The sequence below is a fragment of the Lynx rufus genome, unplaced genomic scaffold (assembly GCF_022079265.1).
Source record: "Lynx rufus isolate CCGP_SWC_20201006 ecotype Redwood Valley unplaced genomic scaffold, mLynRuf1.p SCAF_2, whole genome shotgun sequence".
Taxonomy (NCBI): domain Eukaryota; kingdom Metazoa; phylum Chordata; class Mammalia; order Carnivora; family Felidae; genus Lynx; species Lynx rufus.
In genome coordinates this window covers 119,957,596-119,965,280 of record NW_025814834.1, presented here as the reverse complement: position 1 = coordinate 119,965,280, position 7,685 = coordinate 119,957,596, and the positions used below count along the sequence as shown (strand labels likewise).

General features: G+C 43.3%; 1 pseudogene; it reads right to left on the bottom strand.

Annotated features, from left to right (window-relative positions):
• Positions 1 to 3,612: 3,612 nt before the first annotated feature.
• LOC124515203 (60S ribosomal protein L23a-like) lies at positions 3,613 to 5,634 on the bottom strand (annotated as a pseudogene).
• Between the last annotated feature and the right edge of the window lie 2,051 nt (positions 5,635 to 7,685).

Genomic DNA, 7,685 nt, shown 5'->3' with positions numbered 1-7,685 from the left:
ACACATAGGGCTGTTGGTTACAGTTTTATTTTCCTTCTTTTTTTAATTAAAAAAATCTTTTTTATTTGAGAACACAAGCAGCAGCGAGGGGCAGAGAGAGAGGAAGAGAGAATCCCAAGCAGGCTCCATGCTCAGCATGGAGCCCAACACAGCGCTTGATCCCACAACCCTTGGGTCATGACCTGAGTCAAAACCAAAGCTCAGACACTCAACCAGCTGAGCCACCCAGGAGCTCCTATTTTGTTTCTAGTTTGAAACTATTGTGTTCAGAGATAACTGTCTATATAATACTGATTCTTTGAAACTCTGAGACCTTGACATGGCTTCACCTGTGTTTAATTTTTGTGAAGGTTCCAGATATTCTTAAAATAAATTCATGGACTCCCACTGTCACAGTCCGCACTCTGTGTATAACAGGGTGTTAAAATGGGATTCCCTCTGTCTTGGAGAGACACAGGCCTCTGTTGAAGGCCTCTGTTGATGTCTGTCAGTCTAAGGCCATCAGGGGCAAGCCTGGGAATCAACCAAAGATGGATTTATCACTGCTCTTTGCTGCGGGGAAAACTGCACACAGGCGGGAAATGTGGGTGTGTCAGGAAGTGGGTGGGTTTACTATAGATTTGGACTTGTGTTAGGTGTTAGGACTTGTGTTAGGTGATACTGAGATGGGTTGAAAGAATTGAGTATCTTCGTGAATTTTGTCCCAGTTGCGGGCATGACCAGATAGAGTTATGATTTTTACCTAGCAGGTGGAAGAATAGAGCAGAGCTAAAACTGCAACTTATAAAGAGGCAGTGGTCATTCAAGTTTTCAGGAGTCCTGGATGTTTGGTAATATTTGCAGTTAGTAATTTTTAAAAGGTTATTGATGTGTGTGTGTGTGTGTGTGTGTGTGTGTGTGTGTGTGTGTGTGTTTGCTACTGTAGATGTAATCTTCTCTTCCATTTCATCCCTCAGTCGGTTTTGTTGATAACAGAGGTTTTTCTTTTTTTAAAAAATTGTTTAATGTTTATTCTTTTTTGAGAGAGAGAGTGCGTGCATGAGTTGGGGAGGGACAGAGAGAGATGGAGAGACAGAGACCGAAGCAGGTTTCTACTGTCAGCACAGAGCCTGATGTGGGGCTCAAACCCACGAACCACAAGATCTTGACCTGAGCCAAAGTCTGACGCTTAACTGACTGAGCCACCCAGGCGCCCCATAACAGAGGTTTTTCTGTGAACTAAATTTACATCGTTTGACTTACTGAATTCCTAATGGTTTAGTTTTTCAGTAAGTTGTCTTATTAACCTCAGGTGTAGATAGCTTCTCTTCCTCCTTTCCAATTCTTATATGTAAAACCCCATAATAACCACAGATTCTGATATAACAGGATTGGTGATTGGTGTCCAGCCTCTGCCAGGTCCATGTTCTTAAACCTCTGGAGTACAGAGAGAGTGGTTATGCGTGCATTTAGCTGACCCAAAGTTTCTGTAGTAGGCATATGAAGCAGAGGATGACTTGCAGTGATGTTCTTACAAATCCCAGCCAGACTACAGAACCTAGAATCAACCTCAAACATACTTGTGCTGAGGCAGACAAGTGCCACCAGATAGTGCCAAATGGCAGCCAGGACCCTGACGGAGATGGCTTATCCAGCTAGCCAATAATAGCTGGTTCACCTCACTCACATAGTGAGGTTTGCAACTATGCAATCCCACATTTTATACAATTGCACTGAAAATATATTTCCTTCGTGGGTTAAGTATTGCAAATAATGTTTTTAAGAATAAAATAATCCCCATGAACCAAAGTTATGAAAACAAGTAACTGGGAAAGGAAGGAGGGAGGAAGAAAGGGAGGGGAGTGAAAGGAAAGGGAAATACAGGAGTCTTTGCTATATGTATCTTGTCATCTTTAAGCATCTGAAACAAATATAAAAATTAACATTTTATAATATAAAATTATATATAATTATATGCTATAACTTTTATATTAGGTGTTTATACATTTCTGTCAGTTATTATACATTTTATTGAAGTACAATTTACCTAAGTAAAATGCACAAATCTTAAGCATATTCTAAACAAAATTTTACATATGTATATGTTCATGTGATCACCACCCAAGTCAAGATGTTTTAAGACTCCAGAAAGATTTTTCTTGCCCTCTTCTCAGTCAAGACCCTTCTCCCAGAAAAATATTCACTCTTCTGATCCCCATTTGCCACTGGTTTATTTTTCGTGAAATTCTATAATGGAATCATACAGAATGTATTCTTTTGTCTGGCTTAATTTCCTCAACATTATGTCAGCAACAATTCTCCATATTGTTGCATGATTTTCTTTTTAAAAATTTCTGTGTAGTATTCCATTGAAAGGAGGTACCATAATTTGTCCATCCTACTGCTGATGCTCGTCTTAATTTTGGGTGCTCAAAGCCAAGGTGGTGAAGAAACACACCAGTAGATCAGGAAAATAAGTCAGGATTACCAATACATAATTCCTTTTACTTTGTGTTTCCTGCCTTGACACATCAATAGCAGGCTGCCAGTAGAACTTTCTTAGAAACGTTAGAGCTGTAGGGAGAATGTTTTGGATAAGGATGTGTTCTCACCTGCAGGTACTCTCTTCCTTTCTCTACCAACTTCCCCACCCCAGAAAGCTGACATGTATCAATGGATCAAATTCAACAGCCTCTTGTATTTTCAGACTTCCATTTGGCTCCAGCAGATAGAAAGTCTGGGTGGTGGGGCACCTGGGTGGCTCAGTCAGTTGGGTGTCCAATTCTTGTTTTTGGTTCAGGCTGTAATCTCACAGTCATGGAATCGAGCCCTGGGTCAGGCTCTGTGCTGGGCATGGAGCCCCTTAGGGCTTGCTCTCTCTCTCTCTCTGCCCCCACCCCACTTGTGCACTCTTGAGAGAGGGAGAGGGAGGAAGGAGGGAAGGAAGGAAGGAGGGAAGAAAGGAAGGAAAGAAGGAAGGAGGGAAGAAAGGAGGGAAGAAGGGAAAGAAGGAAGGAGGGAAAGAAGGAAAGAGGGAAGGAAGGAAAGAAAGAAGGAAGGAGGGAAAGAAGGAAGGAAGGAGGAAGAAGAAGGAAGGAGAAAAAGGGAAGGAAGGAAGGAAGGAAGGAAGGAAGGAAGGAAGGAAAGGAGAGAGGGAGGGAGAGAGGGAAGGAAGGGAGGGAGGAAACGGAAGGGATGAAGGAAAGGAGGGAAGGAGGAAATGAAGGAAGGGAGGGAGGAAGGAGGAAAGGAAGGGAGGGAGGAAAGGAAAGAAGGAAGGAAGGGAGGGAGGGAGGAAAGGAAGGAAGAGAGAAAGGAAGGGAAGAAAGGGAGGGAAGGAAGGGAGGGAGGGAGGAAACAAAGGAAGGGATGAAGGAAAGGAGGGAAGGAGGAAATGAAGGAAGGGAGGGAGGAAGGAAGTGAGGGAGGAAGGAGGAAAGGGAGGGAGGAAGGAGGAAAGGAAGGGAGAAAGGAGGAAAGGAAGGGAGGGAGGGAGGAAAGGAAAGAAGGAAGTAAGGGAGGGAGGGAGGAAAGGAAGGAAGGGAGGAAGGAAGGAAGAGAGGGAGGGAGGGAGAAAAGGAAGGAAGGTAGGAAGGAAAGGAGGAAGGAAGGGAGGGAAGGAGGGAGGGAGGGAGGGAGGAAGGAAGGTAGGAAGGGAGGGAGGAAGGGAGGGAGGGAAGGAAGGGAGGAAGGAAGTCTGGGCAGAAATGGGGTGGGGAATGAGGTCAGAGTACTCATTCCCTGGCGTCCTTGTTGTCAAGGAGCCTTGGGGCTCACTGACTCCATAAATGAAGCATAGCTCTTCTTGAGGTAACTTGCTCTACACTCTTTCCAGGTTCTGGTAGCCTCCTCTGGTCTCATCCCTTTGTATCCAGCAGTCATAGCTCTGCTGGGACTAGCCAGTGCTTTCTGCACCGCTCCTTAGAGTTCCCCTACACCTCACACATGCACACTTCCTCAGTAGTCCTTTTGTAAATAAGCCCCTCTTGAGTTATCCTCATTTGAGTTTGCTCCCACTTGGCAGGCAGACTTGACTGCTGTCATTGTTCTCAACGTGTTTTGCTAAGCCTAAGGCAAAGAAAGAAAAGTTGTATTTTCTCTGTTTGACACATTCACATGCCTACACTTCCTCACCTACTCACATACTTCACATGCACCCTCTCCCTCTTCAGGACTTTTGCAAGCACCTGATTCACATTTCATGTTTATTTTTATTTATGATTTTTTATTTTTTTATGGTGAAAACTTCTATATTTAGATTTAGCCAGCTGGACTCAGTTTAGATGATCCCAATTTTGTTGGCAACATCCAAAGCATCATAGTCGGGAGCCAATCAAACATATGCTTTCTTTCCTCCATCGGGCCTGATCAGAGTGTTGACCTTGGCCATGTCAATGTCATAGAGCTTCTTCACAGCCTGTTTGATCTGGTGCTTATTGGCCTTGGCATCCACAATGAACCCAAGTGTGTTGTTGTCTTCTGTTCTCTTCATGGCTGACTCTGCAGTCAGGGGGAACTTGATGATGGCATAGTGGTCAAGCTTGTTTCTCGGAGAGGCACTCTTTTGAGGATATTTGGGCTGCCTTCGGAGATGCAATACCTTGGGCCGTCGGAATGTAGGTGATGTGCGGATCTTTTTTTTTATGACTATGGATGCCTTTCAGCCCTACTTTCTTGGCCTTCAAAGCTTTGGCTTTGGCTTTGGGAGGGGCAGGGGCTTCCTTTTTCACCTTTGGCGCCATCTTCGTGAAAGGGGTCATTTCATTTTTAAAATACAGTCAGGCAGATGAGATCGAGCCCTGCTGGCCCAGGGCAGTGTGTATTGGGAGAGCTTGCAGAAGCAGAGGCAGTAAAGGAGCTCAGTTCTCCCATTGCCCATCACATCCTGGACTGTGTGCAGGCATTAAGGATGGTTGTTGTATTCGTCATGCTCTGAAAGGGGAACTCAGCCCCCTCTCCTTGGGCTATGAGGCTTCTTAGCTGTGGGACTGAGGGAAGCACCAGTCTCACCCCTGGCCTGACTGTGGCCTGGTGTCCAAGTCTACTGTCCCAGCTGTGTGATGTGGCAGGCCTTGGCCTCCAGCCCTGCCCTCCTTCTTTGGAGATATAGTTGGGAGAGCCCTGGATCCCCCCGCCACAATCAAGGGTGAGGTTTCTAGGCTTGCGATTGCAGTGGTAGGATGTGGAGAGCAAGCTAGTGGCCTGCAGCTCAGATCCAGAAAGCAGGTTTCCAGCAAGTTAGCTCCTAGTCTGAAGAGACCAGTCCAGCTCTGAGATGCCAGCCTGCAGAGGACCAGACTTAGGCAAATCATTCCTTAGCTCTCAAGTTCATTTTCCTGTTATGCCATTATAAAGCCTAACATGAAGACTCAAATGTTTTATATGAAATTAGAAAGCTGTCAGGCTAACCAATATGTGCTGTCAGTTGTGTTAAAATATATTTGTGCAGATTTTGAATAAACCTCCTTCATCTATTCAATTGAAGCATATCCTAAGATTTCCAGTCATTTAAGCAAGTATTTCTAACATTTAGAATTATATATGTATGATTCAAAGTTTCTGCAAAGTTTCTGCACCCAAGCAGGGGTGCCTGGGTGGCTGTCCGTTAAGCATCTGACTTCAGCTCAGGTCATGATCTCGCGGTTCATGAGGCTGGGCCTTGCCTTGGGCTCTGTGCTGACAGGTCAGAGCCTGGAGACTGCTTTGGATTCTGTGTCTCCCTCTCCCTCTCTCTCTCAAAAAGAAAGAAACTTAAAAAAAAAAAAAGTTCTGCAAAACTAACAGAATATGGAAATAAACTCAATGCTGAAGTTGACACAAGACTGGTCATGACATAAGCATCACCAATGTCAAATATTTGTGTTCAAACGTCTCCCTGATGGACTTTCACAAGTAAATGTATAAAGGAACTTGGTAACATATTTATAGGCAAAATACTACTTTAGAATTGTATAAAGTTCTGTGGGAGATGCAGGAGAGAAGCATCCAAGGAAGAGACTTCAAAGGGAAGGGCTGGAGAAGGTGCAAGGCCTTAGGACATGTTTACACAGCTGAATGAGGCTGCGGCTGGTAAGGGACACCTAGAGCCATTAACATAGTCCAGGGCTGGATCCTCCTTCACACCTGACCCTTCCTAGTGTTACAGAAACCAATTAACTCGAAATTCAACCTTGAAAAGCTAAACCATTAGATTGATTAACACACTTGCTTAGCTGACTTTATGCACATAGTCTTTAGCAATTGTCCTAATAAAAAGAAGCTTCATTCTGGAGTCAGGGCCTCATTCCGACTCAAGTATGAGGACCTTCACTTAACCGCATTTTGTTTGCGGACTCTTCTTTTGCGACTCCGGCCATACTCCCTGCGACAAAGTTCTATACAAATTTAATTTGAGGAATAATATTGAAAACTAATGGTTTAGGTAACAGCACTATCAATATTATCAGTTACATCCCACTTTTCAATTCTGGCCTTAGCAAACACTCCCCATTTCCACTGGAAGGTACCTTGTCCTCAGTAAGTGTCTGTTTGCCACTAACTACTGCACAGAAAAGTGATTGTCTTGTGGTGTTTCCTATTTGACAGAAGTTTTTCCTCAAAAGCATTTATTTGCAATCTGCTTGGGAGAATGAAAAAAAGAAGCCTAGTGCTTGGCTTTGTGGGATTCAGAATGAAGAGAAAATTATTTCATTCTCAGCCTATCATGACATCACAAGGGAGGTCACTGCAAGACCAGGGACGCTGGAATGGAAAATAAAAACTGCAATGTCACAGAGCTTGACATGTAATCTTTTTTTATTTTGTGATAAAAATGCTTTCATATAAATTTCATCTTAACTACTTTAGAATGAAAATTTGAAAAGTAAAAACAGTTTGCATTTTCCTTACTATGTATAGTTAGGAATATGCAGTCATTTTTCTGGTTACTGGGTTTCTCATACAAACATATAGTATCACTTTTAAGAGAAATGTACACAAGGAAGGAGCCGTAGTACCAGTTACAAGTGGGAGCGTCAGGTCATGTAGTTGTGTCCTCTCAAATAGTCATCATACATTCAATGTGTTGGTTAAAATCCAAACTGCCTGCCCACAAAATATTATACCTTTGGTTCTTTTCTATGCCAGAACTGTGTACCAGCGACTGTAATAAGATGGTATAGCAGGCTTGAGCATCATGGCTGACTGCTTACATCAAAGTCTTTAACTCTCTTTTACACGTTTCTCTCCCTCACCATCATGTAAGTCAGAAAATGATGCTTAACACAAAACAGAAGAAACAAACAGAAGAGTCTATCCCCAAAGGCAGACAGAAGAGGAGTTAAAAGAAAAATTTATAAAAATAAAAACCAAAATTGGGGAGAGGGTGACCTATACATGGCATAAAAGACGTGTCCTATAAAACTTAGTCTCTAATTCAGAACCCAAATAAGAAAGTGAGTCTCCATCTCACCTTCACTTTTATTAGGTACTATACAACTGAAGGGTTCTTAAAATCTAAGGGATTGATAAATGCTTGAAAGGCAGTGTTTTCCTCCTCATCACTGAAGCCCGTAGTCTGTAATGGCAGCTTTCACATTCCCTTTCCCAAAACCCAAAGGATCCCAAGAAGGAAAAAGAAGCAAGTTAGGCCTAAATTGTGGTTGGGGAAGGAGGAGGCAATAGAGCATCCAAGATGTTGGGTCAGAGGCTGATACTTTCAGGAAGTG